The sequence below is a fragment of the Caretta caretta genome, chromosome 5, assembly GCF_965140235.1.
Source record: "Caretta caretta isolate rCarCar2 chromosome 5, rCarCar1.hap1, whole genome shotgun sequence".
Taxonomy (NCBI): Eukaryota; Metazoa; Chordata; order Testudines; family Cheloniidae; genus Caretta; species Caretta caretta.
In genome coordinates this window covers 10,557,839-10,576,872 of record NC_134210.1, presented here as the reverse complement: position 1 = coordinate 10,576,872, position 19,034 = coordinate 10,557,839, and the positions used below count along the sequence as shown (strand labels likewise).

Sequence of the window (19,034 nt, the reverse complement as noted above, 5' to 3'; positions counted from 1 at the left end):
CTGGAATGGTGGTTGAAGCATGAAGGGACATATGAATCTTTAGCGCACCTGGCATGTAAATATCTTGTGACGCCGGCTATAACAATGCCACGAAAATGCCTGTTCTCATGTTCAGGTGACATTGTAAACACAAGAAATGAGCAGCATTATATTCTGCATATGTAAACAAACTGGTTTGTCTGAGTGATTGCCTGAACAAGAAGTAGGACTGAGTGGACTTGTAGGCTCTAAAGTTTTACATTATTTTATTTTGGAATGCAGGTTTTTTTGTACATAATTCTACACTTGTAATTTGCACTTTCACAATGAAGAGATTGTACTGCAGTACTTGTATTAGGTGAACTGAAAAATAATATTTCTTTTGCTTTTTACAATGCAAATATTTGTAATAAAAATAAATATAAAGTGAGCACTGTACACTTTGTATTCTGTGTTGTAATTGAAATCAAAATATTGGAAAATGTAGAAAACATCCAAAAATATTTAAATAAATGGTATTCTATTGTTTAACAGCATGATTAATCGTGATTATTTTTTTAATCATGCGATTAATCATGATTACATTTTTAATCCCTTGACAGCCCTAAAAAACACCTTAATTTAATTTTACAAAAACAAACAAACAACCTCCCCCCACCTTTTTCTTTTCAAATGAAATGTCAAAATCAACACAGTCTTGTGGAAAGTTTTGATTTTGACAAAGTGGCATTTTCTGGCAGAAAAACATTCTCTTGGAAATTTTCCAATGAGATCTACTATTTAGGCCACAAACATTCAATATCATGTGTGGTGGATCTCTCTTTCTCTGCAGAGTTTCATTGACTACAGTGGATAAACGGCAGCCTGGCTTGATCAAATAGCAGGATCAGGGCATTAGTTATTTTCATGTTTCCTCATAAATCCGCACTCCCAACCTTTTGCTAATTTCTGATGCACTTCTCTGAAATCCCCACAGTGTTAACATCTTTTTGCTTTTATCTAGTGTTACCAAGGGGTGGCCAGATAGCCTGGTGATGGACTTGAGAAAGACAGGCAGACAGATCAGACTGAACTGTACAATATGTAATTAATCAAATATCATGGGCCAGATTCCCATCTGCTATACCAGTGTAAATCCAGAGTGTCATTGGGGATTCTTTGAATATACCGAACATCAGATTAACTGAGATTTGAAACTGGCTGATTAAGTAACACAATTCTTACTCATAGCATTTGTGGGGGCAGACAGTGGATGATTAGCCCGTGCTTGAATGCCACTCTACATTAACTACTGGAAGATATGTGAATTAAACTCTGACCACACAGCACTTATCCTCTAATTAAAAGTGCAAGCCAGCCCCAAGCTAAATTTCAAGGTTCCTTAAAGACAACAGACTTCATAGATTGCTTATGATCACTGAGCCCTGCAAAAATCAATATTTTAAAACAGTTAGTAATTACAGTAGAGAATAATAGCCCAATACAGTGTTTCCATTTGTTCCAGCAGCATATAAACTGGTCTGTTATAGTAGGAAAAGGTGTTCATAAAGAGACAAAATAATAGCCTGCGATAATTTATCCATGGAGGGAAATGCTATTTATGATGAGGGGAGCAGCACATAATCCAAGCTAACATGCTGTGATACTTTGAGCTATTTCACCTGATCATACATTGCTGTATATGTGCTAGCCATTAAGAGAGACAGAGGCTGTCATGGAGTAAAGGAACATGTATGCACTACAGCATTCAGTGGTGTCAATAAGAGAAGAAACAGTGGGAAGGATGCATAGTTCTTGTTCTCTGTGTGTCTGCAGACTTATGGGAGCCAGGCAAGGGGTGGGCCAGAATCATCCAGAACTTGGATGTGGCAGGCTCTAGGCATACTCATTAGCTGTTTGAAGTTACTTGGGTGATTTCCACAGTGGACAAATGGCTTGGCAGGATACACCAAGCTACCCTCTGAAAAGGGGACCAATGGAAATCCTGGGGGAGGGGGAAGAGTTTATAAATAGGCTAACTGGTAGTCATACTAAAGAGCTTGGTGGTGGAGCAATGCAAGGCTCAGTAGGGTCTGCTGTAAGGATTGAGTTCAAGGGACTCTGCCAGTTTTGTTGGATTAGACTGTAGGCTCCCTATCCCCACTGAAGAAAAAGAAGAGGAGGAAAATTTGCTGCAGGGTCTACAAATTGCAGGCTGTCATTGCAAAGACTAAGGGGGAGTTTGAAGGAGACGCCGGGACTAGCAGTTGTTCCTCACTTTTAAGGAGCTGGTATGTCCTACATAAGATTTGAACACCATTCCACAGACACTGAGAAGGGTAAATCCTCCTAGAGAAGAGCCCTAGGGGGGCGCATGTGTATGTGCATGAATATAACTATATTTTGCATTTGAACTTGTGAGAGTAACATGTACTAAATGTGGGGGGGAAAACCTTGAAAGTGTTGTCTGTAGGCAATATTCAAAATTGCTTCAAGGGTTGTAAGTACTGTTATGTATGCATATATCCATACAGTCAGAGAGAAGGAAATTTAATGTTTTCCTTTAGAGATTTTGTGCCACTCCCTTTCCATCAGCGATTTAACCCTGTCTGCTATATATCTCTGCTCTCTTTTTCACCTTATTTTTCATTGGATTATATTCTCCTTCCCACTCTCGATTTCTCTTTCCGCTGTCTCTCCTTTTGACATAAATTGACATTTTAGCCCTCAATATTTGACTGGTTTGTAAATTAGGCAAAATGAGTTTGCTTATCCTTAAACCAAACAACATCATTTGTTTTTTAGCAAGGCAGGTGAATTTGTATTGCTGTTTTCCTAACTCACCTGCAGATGTCTAATTGCTGTGGCTTCCAGCACCTCCACAGCTGTTTGACAATAGCTTCTGCTGCCATTCCATACATGCTATTCTAAACCAACGCAAATGTGTGGTCTTTTTGAAGAGAGCTTATGATGCATCTTACATAATGGGATGCTAGAAGGGCAAACTGTGCACCTAAAACAACCCAGGGAATCTAAAATGCAGCCCTCCACCTCCCTCTCCTATTGTAGCAGGATCAGAACAAAATGATCAGCTGCACTGTTTTATCTATTAATTCAGTTTTCAGACAGTACCTCTTCGTTTGGCAAACAGATCACTGGTTCCAATATTGTGATGTGAATTTATTTTTCCTTTAAAAGATGCATGTAAACATATGTACTATGGCCTCGGTCCCACAGGTGGTGATAGACTAAGGCACCTGCACACAGCCCCATTGGCAACACGGCGGACTGGCTGTGTGCTATGCACTGCAGGGTTTGAATCTAATTCAGGAGTCACCCTGCGGCTCACTAAAGTCAACAGGAGCTTCGAGGTATTCAGCAGTCAGATTAATTATTTAAGAGCCTAAATTTTCACTTAGGAAAAAACTTTGAAGCCCTATTTTGTCTTGACCCTGGATTCTGGGAAGTTGCCCATATGGCCCTTGGTGTCACGGAGATGTGTCACCATTGCTGTGCTGCTGAGTTGTTTCTTCAGTCCCGTTCACTGTATTAGTGGTTTCATAGATTCATAGATTTTAGGCCAGAAGGGACTATTAGATAATCGAATCTGACCTCCTGTGTATCACTCGCCATAGACTATCACCCAGTTACCCCTGTATTGAGCCTAATAACTTGTGTGAATCTCAAACCTTTGAGAGCAGGTTCCAAATTCAGAGCCAGAGCCAAATGTTGTGGCACCTTTGTTCCTAACTTTGGAACTCACCCTTGGAATGTTTCTATCAGGCTAGAAAATTACAGCCTCTGTTATGTGACATGGAATGTAAGTTACCCAGGTATTTACAGCCTAATGATTTTGCTAGAGCTCAAATTGAACTGTGCAGTATTTTGTAATACATGTTGGCTCTTTTTATTTGATGATAAAAGCAGTGAAGGGCAACTGCAAAAGCTTCATGTTCTTGTGTCACTGTGGACAGTTTCCCTTAACTTACCAACCCCTCCTCTGCAGATTCAGTAGCTGCCCTGCTACAGTGAGTATAAAAGTCTAATCAATCCAGCAGGTGCAACTTCCATGGAAATCTTAGGGGTGACATACATGGTGGTTTAAGTTAATTGGTCAGATCCCTGGGTTCAGCCAAGCTGTGCTTATCACATGCTTTTAAAAGCTGGGGGCCAAATTCTTCCCCAATTCAGCAGACAACTGGGGGCCAAAACAGCCTCCAGCATAATTTAAAGCAGCCTAAGGGCTGCTGTAAATTAGGCCAACTACAACAGTTCCCTAGGACAACTCCACAGGTTGAAATTAGCTGGAGTGCATCATTCTCCATTCTTCTTCACATGCCTAGCCTGAATACATCTACATGCAAAAGAGTATGTGAGGGGAATCCCTGGCTGCCCCCTTTGAGAAGCTCTCCATCTCCTTTGTGCTACCACAGATATAAGAGGAGATAAGAAGGGAAGGGCTAGACTGTGAAAGGCGTTAAAGGTGAGGATCTATATATAATCTACATGTACTTAACAGTAGATACAAGTTACAGAGGTGATAGTGTTGGAATATAGATCCTGTTTCGCAGCTGGATTCGTTAGCTATGAATTCTCATGATGTTTTGGTCTGACATGTCAGAAATCTTCTGATTGGTTGTTATTATTACTATTTTATTTGTACTGTGGTAGCCTATAGGAGCTGCAGTCACGGATCAGGACCCCATTGTGCTAGGGGCTGTGCAAACCAGAACAAAAAAGATTTCCACCATCAGTTGTTCATAGATAGCTGTTTCTGAATGATATTGGCTACCTGAGCCAGAAATTAGGCCCCTTCTTGATTTTGATCAATAATGAAAAAGTGGATTTTAATGAAAATCACACTACTCCTATATTTTGCACCTAGTTATTAAGCACATGACCAGTGCGTAATAAATTATAAATCAGAATAATGCATTCACAGTCCCACTTGGGGCCCCTCCCAATATTTTTAAACAAACTAACATGTCACTATTTGCATCCCTTTATGAGCCAGGATGTTTCTCATGTGCTTGGCAAAGTTACGTTTTGAAATTCTGCAGCCACAGCCTCAAACAATTTTGTAGAGTACTATGTTCTGCAAAGCATTTTGTGGTGGATTTTTATGAACTCCACACTATCAAAGGTTTTATTATCATCATCTCAGGAATAAACAGTTATCAAAGCCTTTGTGTATCACGTTAATTGCTCTGATTGCAACTAGGCCGTGTTGTTGTAGCCATGTCAGTTCCAGGATATTAGAGAGACAAGGTGAGTGAGGTAACATCTTCTATTGGACGAACTTTTGTTGGTGAGAGAGAGATGCTTTCTTTTTAGCTTCCAGGCTTGTCTCTCGGACCAATAGAAGTTGGTCCAATAAAAGATTTTACCTCACCAATCTTGTCTCTCTAATGGTTGCAACCTGACATAGGAAGAGTGGAGTGTGCTTTCATTTCCTTTGGTGAAAACCCATGCAGACACAGTTAGCTACTGCCAAACAGCGTGGCCGCGTAATGTTAGGGCCCAGAAAGAAAAGAGAGAATGGGAAGGGATCGACAGCTATTAAACTTGGGTAGGGACTGACACAGTTCCCTCTGGTGAGTGACAAATGAGGTTATGTGACTGGACAACAATTTGAAGGGTTGAATTATTCATGACCAGTTCAAGGCAAAAGGGTTTAACCTGCTGATATCATCTTCTTGTGGTATTTCACTGGGGTAAGAAAGGCTATTCCGGACATTTTTATTTTTATGGAGTTTTTAGTATATTTGTGTATAAGATCACATGTACAGAAAAGAGTTAAAAAAACTCACCCAATTTTCAGTGAAACTTGGGTGCACACATTATGCTTTCAGACCCAGGTGCTGTTTAAAATTGGAGAGCTTTATTACTTGTGTCATAAATATAAAGGGAAGGGTAAACCACTTTGAAATCCCTCCTGGCCAGGGGAAAGCTCCTTTCACCTGTAAAGGGTTAAGAAGCTAAAGGTAACCTCGCTGGCACCCGACCAAAATGACCAATGAGGAGACAAGATACTTTCAAAAGCTGGGAGGAGGGAGAGAAACAAAGGGTCTCTGTCTGTCTATATAAAAAGAAAAGGAGTACTTGTGGCACCTTAGAGACTAACCAATTTATTTGAGCATGAGCTTTCGTGAGCTACAGCTCACTTCATCGGATGCATACTGTGGAAACTGCAGAAGACATTATATACACACAGAGACCATGAAACAATACCTCCTCCCACCCCACTCTCCTGCTGGTAATAGCTTATCTAAAGTGATCATCAAGTTGGGCCATTTCCAGCACAAATCCAGGTTTTCTCACCTGGAAATGCTGGAAATGGCCCAACTTGATGATCACTTTAGATAAGCTATTACCAGCAGGACAGTGGGGTGGGAGGAGGTATTGTTTCATGGTCTCTGTGTGTATATAATGTCTTCTGCAGTTTCCACAGTATGCATCCGATGAAGTGAGCTGTAGCTCATGAAAGCTCATGCTCAAATAAATTGGTTAGTCTCTAAGGTGCCACAAGTACTCCTTTTCTTTTTGCGAATACAGACTAACACGGCTGTTACTCTGAAACCTGTCTGTCTATATGCTGCTTTTGCCGGGGATAGATCAGGAATGGAGTCTTAGAACTTTTAGTAAGTAATCTAGCTAGGTATGTGTTAGATTATGATTTCTTTAAATGGCTGAGAAAAGAATTGTGCTGAATAGAATAACTATTTCTGTCTGTGTATCTTTTTTGTAACTTAAGGTTTTGCCTAGAGGGATTCTCTGTGTTTTGAATCTAATTACCCTGTAAGGTATCTACCATCCTGATTTTACAGGGGTGATTTCTTTACTTCTATTTACTTCTATTTCTATTAAAAGTCTTCTTGTAAGAAAACTGAATGCTTTTTCATTGTTCTCAGATCCAAGGGTTTGGGTCTGTGGTCACCTATGCAAATTGGTGAGGCTTTTTATCTAACATTTCCCAGGAAAGGGGGGTGCAAGTGTTGGGAGGATTGTTCATTGTTCTTAAGATCCAAGGATCTGGGTCTGTAGTCACCTAGGCAAATTGGTGAGGCTTTTTACCAAACCTTGTCCAGGAAGTGGGGTGCAAGGTTTTGGGAAGTATTTTGGGGGGAAAGACGTTTCCAAACAGCTCTTCCCCAGTAACCAGTATTAGTTTGGTGGTAGCGGCCAATCCAAGGACAACGGGTGGAATATTTTGTACCTTGGGGAAGTTTTGACCTAAGCTGGTAAAGATAAGCTTAGGAGGTTTTCATGCAGGTCCCCACATCTGTACCCTAGCGTTCAGAGTGGGGGAGGAACCTTGATAACTTCTGCCATAATTAAAACCAAACAACTTGCACAATACCACTGTTGGAGAGGCTCACAGGAGTACTCCACACACTGCTCTGACCATATCCTGCTCTTCTCACAGCGGAGTGCCATTGACATCTTCAGCGAAGCATAAATCCTTGAAGAACCAGGCCGAGGAAGCTATAGCCCTGGCATGCCACCCAGTTCTTAAACAAAAAACGGGAACCAGTGGAGTGAGAAGGGGTGCCCTGTGTCGTTTTCATTGCAGGATCAAGGCCCTGGTTTGTAAACAATTCAGGACTTATTTGGGGGCTTTCTCAATATAACATATTATGATTATTAATCAGTATCCCCTTCCCTCTTGTAGTTAGCCTTCCTCTTTCAAACAGCACTTGCCACACTCTTGCATGACTTTCTACCAGAGTGTGTGGAAGCTCTGAGTTCTACGCATATCAAGCAAGAGAAAGCAGTTGCAATGTTTTCTCCTCTACTTCATCCATGCTTCTGTCAGTCAGCCAGCCCTAACATTAGCCAAGCCACTGGCCACTGAAAAACTGCTAGTCATACCATCCAGAAACATTTCCAGCAGTGTGTATAAAGGACCAAATTTTCATCTGGTGTAAACTGGCACAGCTCCACTGAATTGAATGGAACTGTGCCATTGTGTACTTGTGGAAAATTTGGGCCTGAATGTATATATTTTCTAGACAGCCAAACGTATAATAATTGAGGGGTGGGATTCTACAGTCCATACACATTTCCTATCCAAGCAAAGCTCTCGCTAAGCTCAATGTGTAACATAAGAGTGCAGCTTTTGCACAAGGTAGGTAATAAAATAAATAAGAAAAATGAGCAAATGGTAAAACTGGGGAGACACTGGACAGAAAAGGAAGACACCTGAGATAATTAGAGCTAAAGTACAGATTTCAAAAAGCCTCAATAACAGAGAGTAGCAAAATAATTCCTGGACCACAGCTCAAATCTCCTAGTGTTTGTTATATATTCCCCCACTAGTTTTCCATGCAGTTGTGTGTGCGGCTCAATGTTCTTTGCCCTGATTTTATAGAGTGGACACAACAGAATGGAGAGCCTTTTGTCCATCTATGATACTTACGTGTCTCCATTTCAGAGTCCACTTCACCATCTCTAATGCATTTACCCTCATGACACTTGTGTGAGGTCAGGCTGTGCTATTATGTTCCCATTGTACAGATGGGCAACTTAGGCACAGAGAGGCTAGGTGACTTGCCCAGGGTCACACAGCATGTCTGTGGCAGAGCATGGAATGTGATCCTGGCTCTCCCAAGTCCCAGCTAGAACCCTTACCACTGGACCATCCTTCTTCTCCACATGCTCAAGAATACAGCTGCTTACAAAGACTTGTGCTGCAGTTGCCACTGGGCTGTGTCAACAGGACATAAAGGGACGGAGGAAGCAGAGACACAGGCCCATGTGTCTCCACACCAGCCAGAAGAGCTGGCCAGCTGCAGAGGGGAACCCAAGCTCCTCTCTCTTTAAGGTCAATGCAGCATCTGTGCTCTTCAGTGGCATTTTGCCTCTCTGGGGTTGCTAGAGCTCGCAAATTTTGGTGTTCTTCTTCATGTCTTGGCTTCTTGAGTCAGGTGCAAATTTCCATCTTCGTTTTTAAAAAAAAAAAGTTGAGGAGAAATGCTTGAAAATGTTACCCAAGTGCTCTCGTGATTTTTAAACCAATCTCTTTTTTCGGAGCCTGACTCCTGATTTTGGAGCTCCTGCGGTTGGCAGTGCTACCTACCCTGATACTTCTCCTTCCCCTGGGAGCCCCTACTGAAGTGATGCAGCTCACGCAGTCCAAACAGGGCTGCTGTGTAAAGCCACAGCTTAGCCCACCGGTTCGAACTCATGCCAACGGTTTTTGCAACCTCAGTGCCTGCTCTTTGGGGGCTTAGCCTCCTTCACTCAATTCTTTGGTCATTGTCAGGGCTGTGTTGAGTCTAGACAGGATCATATAAGGAATATCTCATTTAGCTTTCCTTTGGGGAGATGAGGAAGAGTGCTTTTCCTGTGCAACTCTAAGTTCACAGCCCTGACTATTATAATAATGCCACAGGGATAAAATCTAATCTGCCTAACGGAAAAGCATAACACAGGAAGAAGTTTGGGGAGCAATAATTTTCACTGCATAGTGAATAATAATAATGAGAAAAAAATGGAAAGAGAACATAATGTTTAGTTAAAGGGTTTTTTTGCCCCCTGTCTTTAGTTCCTTCATAAGTAGCACATCAGCTGTCAGCTTTCCTTGCTCAGAAACCTTAAACCCCATGCGGTTCCCCTTACACAAGTAAATTAATTATTTAGCGAGTGATGGATTACCCGACACAGAAGTAGCAAAAATGCCCCAAGGAGATGATGAAAGAGTAAAATCCATGAAACCAGTGTTGGATGATGAGAGCAGAAAATAGGCCAGTTGTTTCTAAGCTTATATCCAGTGCAGGCAAAAGGCGGAACTTACCCTCTCATGCCAGTCGATTGTCTACAGCTATGCAATTGATTTTTACAGTCGGATTGTGTTCAGGCAGTCCCCTCACTTCCACAGCTGGGGAGATATGCTTGACATACTGTATGCAGCTGATGTTGTGGGGAGATGACTCTTGGAGTATCTTGATGCCTCTGATTTTCTTGACCCTTCTCAGTTGGGGTTCCAGCCTGCAGACAGTATGGAGGCAACCCTGTTCAGCCTGGTGGATCTCCTCACCCGCTGGAGCTGTGCTGTTTTTCACCTGCTGAGGATCTGGCCTCAAGTGTTCAAGCTCATATTAGATCTACCAGCTGCCTTTGTTACTGAGAAGTATGAGTTCACCTACCTGTAGTCCATGGTGGGAGTATACAGAGCGGCACTCTGGTGGCGTTGTTCCTTTGGGTACATCTACACTGCAGTAAAAGACCCGCTGCATGGCTGTGGCTGGCCCAGGGCTTGTGGGGCTCAGGCTGCGGGGCTACAGCATTGCAGTGTAGATGCTTGGGCTGGAGCCCAGCCCCTGAAGCCCCGAGAGAGGGGGGTGGGCAGCCCAGCCTGAGCCAGAAAGTCTACGCTGAATTTTTTAGCCCAACAGCCTGAGCCCCACGAGCCTGAGTCAGATGACTCGGGCGGTGAGATTTGGTGCCCCAGGTTTGTTTTATAGCAGTGTAGACATACCTTTTCTGAATGAATCCAGAGGGTAATATTGGGCAGATGCTCTCTTGTCCGTAATGTGCTCTCTCAGGTCATTTGTTTGTCTCATAGGTACCACAGGATTCTGTTACTGTCATTCCTCTTAATCAAATTTAGGGCTTTTGATTTTAGGTTTTAATTGCTAAAACTGATAAAACACCCCTAATATATACATACACACACACACAAATGACAGCAGTGTTTGTCCGATTAAACACCAGAAAGAAACCAGAAATGGCTACTCAATTCATACTGACTTAATCCCTGTCCCAGTGCAGTTTGTGTATCTAGGCAATGACCCTGCTCCCTGGCTTGTCTACAAGGGGCAGTAACGTGGACTACGGGTGTGTGGTTCCTAAAGTGCACTAATGTGTTGGACATTAGTTGGACGTGTAGACCCTGCTGGTGTGTGCTAAAGGTTCCCTAGTTCGCTTTAATGTAAATGAAAGAGTCCTACATTTATATACACAGGGAAAGCCCTGAACCCTCTCAATTTTTGTACATTTACACTGAACTCAAAAATTGCTAAAAAATAAACACTGAAAAAATGAAATTAATAAACCACAAAAAATAGAAGCTCTATCAATGTGCATATGACGCCAATAGGAGAACTAGGCCTGATCCAACTCCCTTTGAAGTCAATTGTAATTCCCTGGGGCAGGATCAGGTCCCTACAGATGCGATATGGGCTGGCATGCTTTCTCAATGCTTGGTGCCATGAGGATAGGGAGTATCTGCATCTCACCCAGCTCGGAGAGTGCTGTTGAGTGTCTGTCTCACTGTCTGAGCGAAGCTGGGCATGGATGAGACTCCACATAGAAAAAGACTGAGATGATTATGCTGGGTGAGGGGAGGCCCCCAGAGGGTTGAATTGATGTGGACCCCTGACGAGGCTGATAAGGTTGTGTGATGTGAATCCCTGACCATTGGCAAACAAAATGCACAAGCTAGGGGTTTGGTTAGAGTCTCATTTGCTTATAGATGTTCAAATAGCCGCAGCATCTAGGTGGTTTGGTCAAGGAGATTGCATCTTTTTTTCCAACAGCAGACCTTGCTACTGAGATTCATGCCTTTGTCCCCTCTAGAACAGACTTCTGCCTGTGGGCTGCATCTTTAACCCATTCAAAAGCTGAAGTTAGTGCAGAATGTGACTACCTGCTTATTAAGTGGAGCTTTGCACCATGACACGTGTCACCAGCGCTACAGGATCTGCACTGGCTGCACCTTGGCTTCCAGGTAGGGTGTAAAGTCCTGACTTTGACCTATTACCTATAAATCCCCAGTGGTCAGAGACCATTTTGTCTGCGGGACTGCCTTCTTATCCTTGCAATGCCGTCACAGTTAAGATTGTCAGACGCTGAAGCAGTGGTTTCTTTTTATATAGAAGAAAGGCAATTAACAGCTGGGCATTCTCTGAGCACAACCCCATTATTCACTCATCTTCTTGGTCTGAAATGGCCCAGGTTTCTTTGACTTTTCAGGACATGCCCCAAAATCCATGTTTCGCACAAGGGTGTTGGAAAATGTTTGGTAGGCATCTTCTGCTGGGAATCTTAGAGCTGGGGAGATTGTGTTTTTGTTATGATTCCTGCTGACTGGCTCTTTTATGTTAGGGCTTGAGGGTTGGGATTGCACAAATTGCCTAGGGGAGTTAGGGACCCAACTCTCACTGAAAGTCAATTCCTTTGGGACCCTTTGAAAATCTCTCCCTTTAGAGTGAGAGATTAGAGCCAAATCCTGCTGCTGTAGGAGATGCTCCTGCAGTTACTGCCAGCTTCAATGGGAGCGGTGTGTATGGAAAGGTAGCACTTGGCCAAGAGACTGTAGGATCCCATTGCAGTAGTTCCACAATGAACTAGTTCTACGGCCCTCAGTCCTGCGGCTGTTCAAGTCAGTGGGAGAATTCCCATTGACTTCAAAGGGTGCAGGATCAGACCTTTTATCTCTTTGCTTTTCCCTTCCCTGCAACAACTCTGAAGATTGCTCTCTTCTTCCCTAAAGTGCTTCATAAGGCTCTTCACATAATTTCTTTGTGTAGTCAGCCAACCCCCCCCCCCCAGTTTAGTTCACAGGGGCTTAATATTACAGTGGGTTTGATATGAAACCAGAAAATTGACAAAGTCACCATTTAAATGTGAATGTACATTTCAAAGTCACACATCAGTGTGCTGGGAATTAGACTTTGATCTTTAAAAGGCTTGTAAACATGTGGATGCCAATATTTGCAGGTAAGCCACAAACACACCTTAGGCTGAGAGGGGGACTGGATGATCCAGTGGATTGGTTTGGCAAAATGGAGGCTTTTGGTCACCTGTCTGAATGGGGACCCCGGTCAGTGATAACTGAATGATGATTCCAACTAGTGGTTGTTTGCTGGCCTGGGTCGAGTGAGTCACTGCTCTCAGTCCAGGTTTTACTGACCTGATGCCCATATCAGAAACCAAACAAGCTAAACTAAACTTCCTAATCAGACCTGGTATTAATATCACAGGCTGAGCAGCGAAGTCCAAGTATAACAGAGGAATAGACATGAATGGTGTAGGCCAGCTCATGATCTCCCTATTCATGTTTATACTATCATATGGCACGAGTGGTCCTGCAAAAGTCAATGGGATCACTCCTGGAGCTAGGCTCTCAGCAATGTCAGTGTGGTTATCAGAATTTGGTTCTCAACTAGAATATCATCCCAAGAGGTGGCAAGGCACTTCTGGAACAGGCTTAAAGTACATTGGCAGAATAGCTTCCACTTCTGCTCTCTATGCTGCCCTGTTCTGTGGGTAAATATAGGATGTTATTTTCCTTTGCCATGGGTCTGGTGTCTTTCAGGATCACAAAAATTCACCTCCCTTTGGACACTGAGTTGGAAGGTTCCACACAGCTGTACCATGTGCCAGTAGCAATGGAGTCTGGAGATCCTGGAGAGGAAGAAGAGAAGGACAAGAGGGAGAAAGTTCTGCTCATTAATAAGGTATTTTGCACTAGATTCTCTAATCCAATAGGGAAATCCTTGGTTGATATAACAGTGTACGATGCATGCCCAGGAAAACGGAGCTTGTTCATCATATTTCCATACCCCACTTAATCACAGAGTTGTTGCCAGACGGTACAGTCCAGCAGAGAACGAGGGAGCCACACATGTGGACCAAATACACCTTTCTCTGAAATTCCTCTGCCCCAGTTTATCACCAAGGTTGCACAGACCAGAGAACATGACCCATTATTTTATCAGTTGTCACTGAGCTTCATGCTTCCTTTTCCTTGAGATAACATAATCCCTTAAATCCACAGGGCAAAAGTAAAAATCTTTATTCAACGTTTTAGTTTGCAATTCAGAAGGGGGTGATAGATGCAGCCACAGCAAAGAATCTGTGAAGCCTGACATTTGACTAGAGAATCTGAATTTTTTAGATTTGTAAATAAGTGTTTTTGGTTTTGATTGTGGTTTTTTGCACAATAATTGAACACATTTGACACTGAGAGACAGATTCTCAGCTGACATAAATTGGGAGAGTTCTGTTGAAGTCAATGGGACTATATCAGCTTACATCAGCTGCGGATCTGGCCATTATATTTTTTACCAGAGATTTTTAATATGCTCTCAGGAACACTTTTTTGCCATGTAATGAAAATAGGATTCTTCATCAGACCATGATTAAAATACAGTGACATCTACATTTCAGCTCTGTAAGTCTTCAGCCACAATGCTGGGTGTCATTTATCACGGGCTTTTGACTGTGCCTCATTCCGAATTGAGAACATTAGAGCTGTGACTTGACTTGCAAATAATCAAAGTGCTTCAAGTTACAAGAACAAATGTAGAAACAATTTTTCATGGGCACAATTATGAGTAATTTCAACACTTTACTTTGTAAAAGTGAATGAGCTTGTTGTAAAGCCAAATTCAGAACTGGAATAAAAATGCAACTTCCACTCATGGAAACCCAGAATTTGAACTAGCATAACCGTGTAGGATCCTTGCTGCAGGAAGCTGCAGTTACCAGAAACAATTCCAATGATCATGGAACCAACATTTTGCTTCGAGGATGGAAATATTCAGGTAAATACTTTGGGGGCCCACTCCTGCATGTGAGTAGCCCCATTCAATATCAATATCTCTATAAGGCCACAATAATGGTTTCAGGATCAGACTCCTGAGTTGCTGATCCCCTGGGGCCCAATTCCTTAAGCAACATCCCTGACATCTAGCTACACAGAAAAACAAGCCAAACCAAACCAAACCATGGCAATAAGTCTCAGAGCCTGGTCCAACAGACTTGGACTCACAGGACTAGCACTGCAGGGTTAAAAAATGGCAGTGTAGACGTTTAGGCTTGGGCTGCAGCCCCGGCTTCAAGCCCCTTGCAGGGTTCCAGAGTCCAGGTCCCAGCTCAATCCCAAATGCCTTATATACAAACCCATGCAAACTGATTTTCCATACTGCCCAAATCTAAGCTTATATTAGTAGTGAACTGGGACATGCACATTCCTTTGCCACTTTAAGTCTTCTAAAGAAAATCATGGTAATAAAGAAAAAAGAAAAGAACACTTGAACATACACTTGTCTTTAAGTATGTGAATAGTCCTGTTGAAGTCAATGAGGCTACTCTTATGCTTAAAGTTAAACACATGGTTAGCTGTTTTCCTGGATTGTAGCCTTAATTCCCAATCCAGCAAAAGATACATGCCAGAGGACCCTCATGGCTGTATCAGACTGTAAGCAACAAACAATAAATCTCATTTCTTGCACAGCGTCACAAACATTAACTTATTAGAATGATCTAAATATCAGGCAAATCAGAGGCCTTAACTTTTTGTGCCCAGGTATTAAAACAAGGGCTAAGCCAAATTTGGGAAGTCTAGAAGGGCTTTTTCTCTTTGGAGAAAATCTCCCACCATTGCATTAAGACCAGTGCAGCTGGACCCCTACTGGCACAAAGAGTGGGTATGCTAGTGTAGACAGAATATAGGCATTTTCACATCTATGTCATATATGTCATCTATCAGAGCTTGAACAGGTAAATTTAATACGTGACAAGGTATCCTCACGTTTCATGCAATGGGGCTGTGAGCAAGGGCACTTTGGTTGTATCCCTGAATCCAAATCCTGTATTGGAACTGTCACATACTTGTATATTCAGATCTGGATTCATGGCTGGTCCAGCCCGTATCTATATAATGGGGACAAGGGAAATCCTCACTTTTGAGCTTGCTGCCCTATGGGAGAACACAGATTCATATCCAGACTTTGTGACTAGCACTGCAGGGACTGAACTATCTCCAGTCCCTGGAAGACAAGAAACTGGATTTTTATCTGGTTTCCTCACGGAGTTTATTATCCATCATATAACATTCAGATCTTGGATTTCTTTCCCTTTACTAACAAAGATTCAAAGGGCAGGGCCAAAAAAAATAATCCAACAACAACAAACCTTCAGTGTCATTAGCTACCCATCCTTTTAAAGAAATATACTTTTTAATTACAGTGCCAATGATCCAAATGGAGAACTTTACATCTCTGAGCTCATGTCCCCTCTTCATAGTCATGAGACATTTAACACTGATTCTCTTACCCCATCTGCACACACATACTTTTTGTTTGGCTATGGGGAGAAGAGGTGTATTTGTGGGGATTAACAGAGAGAAAAAATTCAACTTCTTGCCTCATTTGTTTATGGCCTTTGGCAGCTATAAACAAGGAGACCTGTGTCAATGGAATAAAATTATGTTTTGGGTTGATTTCCTGCTTGGGATTATTTGTATTGTTTTGTCCTTAGTCTTTTTCTTTAATATATAGCCATTAACTAAAGTAGGGGGGGGGAGGAATAATACGGCATAGCTTGGTACAATTACACTGGAATGTTGCTTTTCTAATTAGTTTGCAGAAGCTGTCATGCTGGTCGATAGTCTCTTCTCTGCTGAAGACAGCATTATTGTCTGATTTATGTTTTGACTCATCCCCTTGTCCCGTTTCGTTAATCGTCTGCTGTTGATAGCCATTTAACTAAATGTGTCTAGGGAAATAGGGCGAATAACAGTAATGTGGAAGACAAGGATTATAGCCATTACCCATAAAGAACAAAGGGTTTTACGTGTTCAAAAGAGATGAGCCAACTATTCCCTTCGAAGAAACAAATCTGACCTCTGTGCTATTTCTAGTCTCTCAGCGTAAGTTACAAGAAATAAAAAATTGCCTGTTCTTGCAATTGTCATGTTATTATTGTTGAATTATTTGAGTGCTGACAGCGAACAATACAAAACAGAAGAACCAGTCCCAAGGAATTTACAAGAATCTCTTGTAAAATGTAAAATGTTCAGCACTCCAATACAGTCCTCTTCTCTACACAGCTAAAACATGTTTGCAATCTTTACTCCTGCCCTGGGGTAGATTGTTCTATCTGTCTCTGAGTTTGCATAATATCAACTGATTTGTGGATATAATCAGTCTGGTGACATTGCAGCTAGGGCTGGGAAATTGGGTTTTCAACAAAATGTAACTTTTTGCAAATATTGTCTACCTTCCATGGACATTTTCATTCTTTTTATACGAATGTTCATGTACAAGAGTAAATCCACTGAATTACCCTGGCTTACAGCAGTGGGGAATTTAGTAAAAGCTGTCCAAATCTGTGGCAAAGCCAATAGAGGTTCTTTCCTGTCTTTCTACATTTATTACAAGTTTTAGTAGTTAACTTTTTTCTATGTTAAAGTAGTGATGGACATACAACATCTTCAGCAGTTAAATTCTGTTTATATACAGCACCAGAAATACAGATGCCAATTCAGTTCTTATCCCAGAACTCTTAGGTCTGCAAAACTGGGTTAGATACCTCATGAGAGAGGGATTTTCTCACAAGATTTACAGCGAGGCCATAAATAGCAGATGCCCAACCTCTTATGGCATTTCATCTCCTCTATTTGTAGTCATGTCTAGAACCAGGAGGAGCAGATACATGTAGAAACTAACATCATCATCGTCATTACATAATTAAACAATTAATAAAAACCTCAAAACTTATTTGAACTTGAAAGATTTTGAATAGGATTTTCAGAAGTACCTAGGTGACTGAGGAGTACATGTCCTATTGACTTTCAGTGGTACTGCTGTTTTTAAATCACTTAGGTCATTTCTAAAATCCCACCCTTGGTTCAGTTGGTTCTGTTTATCCAAAATAGTTTGGGGAGAGTAGGGCAGGAAGCTTAATGAACAAATTTTGGGGGCCTTACTCAATTTTCCTCAGTTTTTTCTTCGGTACTTTCCCAAACAAACTCCTAGGACTGCGGGTGAAAATCACAGAGACCTAGTATAAGGCTCATGTATAATCTAAACCCACCAAAGGCAATTTAAGATTAACTAAACATAGGTCTAGCACTGGCTTTCTGCGGAGGAGTGAATTTCACTCTAAGGAAGTGAAGACTTCAGAACATGACCTGGAGAGTCTTGGCGACATCAACTCTGTACTTTGTGATCCACCGTCTGCCTAGCACTGGTCTTCTGTGCTTTTGTACATTATTTTTTTAATCAAAAAAATGACAAAGTTTTTAGCTCTTGAGCTAGTTGAAATGTTTTGCATTAAATATTTTGGTTGTAAAATGTCCCTTTAAAATGATTTGCATTTATATATTTGTTTATGTAATGTTATTTTATTTGTGGGAAAATGGTGACATTAATATTTTCAATTTTTCCCAACATGTTTGCATTATTTTTTTCTAAACAAATTTCGTAACATATTTTGGGTCCTGAAAACCATGGATTGTTACTGTTTTTTTCCACAAATGGCATATTTCAAAAATGTTGATGACAAAATCAGTTAAAATATTGCCTAAAATGTCTCCATAACTGGAAAATAGGGTCCATTTCAAACTCTGTTAAGGAGAAACAACTTCAGAAATGAACATGAAAATAGGTGATTATTTCCTTTGTTGCTCTGTATAGCACTGAGAGGGGAGCTCTGGGGCCTCCATGGGTTACTTAGAATAAGATCTAAATAGACTGCCACAGTAAGCAGAAGCTGTTGCACATCAAAAGCTCAGAGCAAAAGCAGTGATTTTCTATATCATTTCACCAGATAATAGGTTTGATTCAAAAAGCCTGCATGAAATTGGTTTCACCCGTACCTATCCGGAACCAGTTATTTGAATAAAAAGACTAGCTTTGACAGTTAAGTATCCCTCTAGTATGTGGGAATAGAAATGTTGAGCCATCACTCTAAGGCTGGAGCACAGCTGCTCTGTGCTCTAGGAATGAAACAAAAGTGCCCTGGACTTGAACAGCTTCAAGCTGATAAAGCTTCAAGCTTTAACCCACAAATGATCCCTTTTCTAGGTCCAAAAAATTGATAGGAAAGAGTTTATTTCCACTCAGTTCCATAGGATTTTGGAGTCAGTTCTAGAGAATGCACTCTTTCCATCCCTGTTAAGATCTGCAGGGCTTTTCCCCAGTGCATGGTTTTGCACGTGAGGTGAATGTGTGTGGTGTGTGCGTTTGAACATGGAGAATGCAATGGATGTCTGAGGGGTGTGTATATCTGCTTAATGGATGTGTGCATGCATTGTTTGTTCAGAAAGAGTATTCTGTTTTTGT

At 41.6% G+C, this 19,034-nt stretch overlaps 1 long non-coding RNA gene across 1 annotated transcript; it reads left to right on the top strand.

Moving 5' to 3' along the window:
- The first annotated feature begins 2,020 nt into the window (after positions 1-2,020).
- LOC125637137 (uncharacterized) lies at positions 2,021-17,063 on the top strand. Its single transcript, XR_007356837.2, has 4 exons — positions 2,021-2,249; positions 11,539-11,689; positions 13,280-13,421; positions 16,329-17,063. It is a non-coding gene; the product is annotated as an uncharacterized LOC125637137 (long non-coding RNA).
- The last annotated feature ends 1,971 nt before the right edge of the window (positions 17,064-19,034 follow it).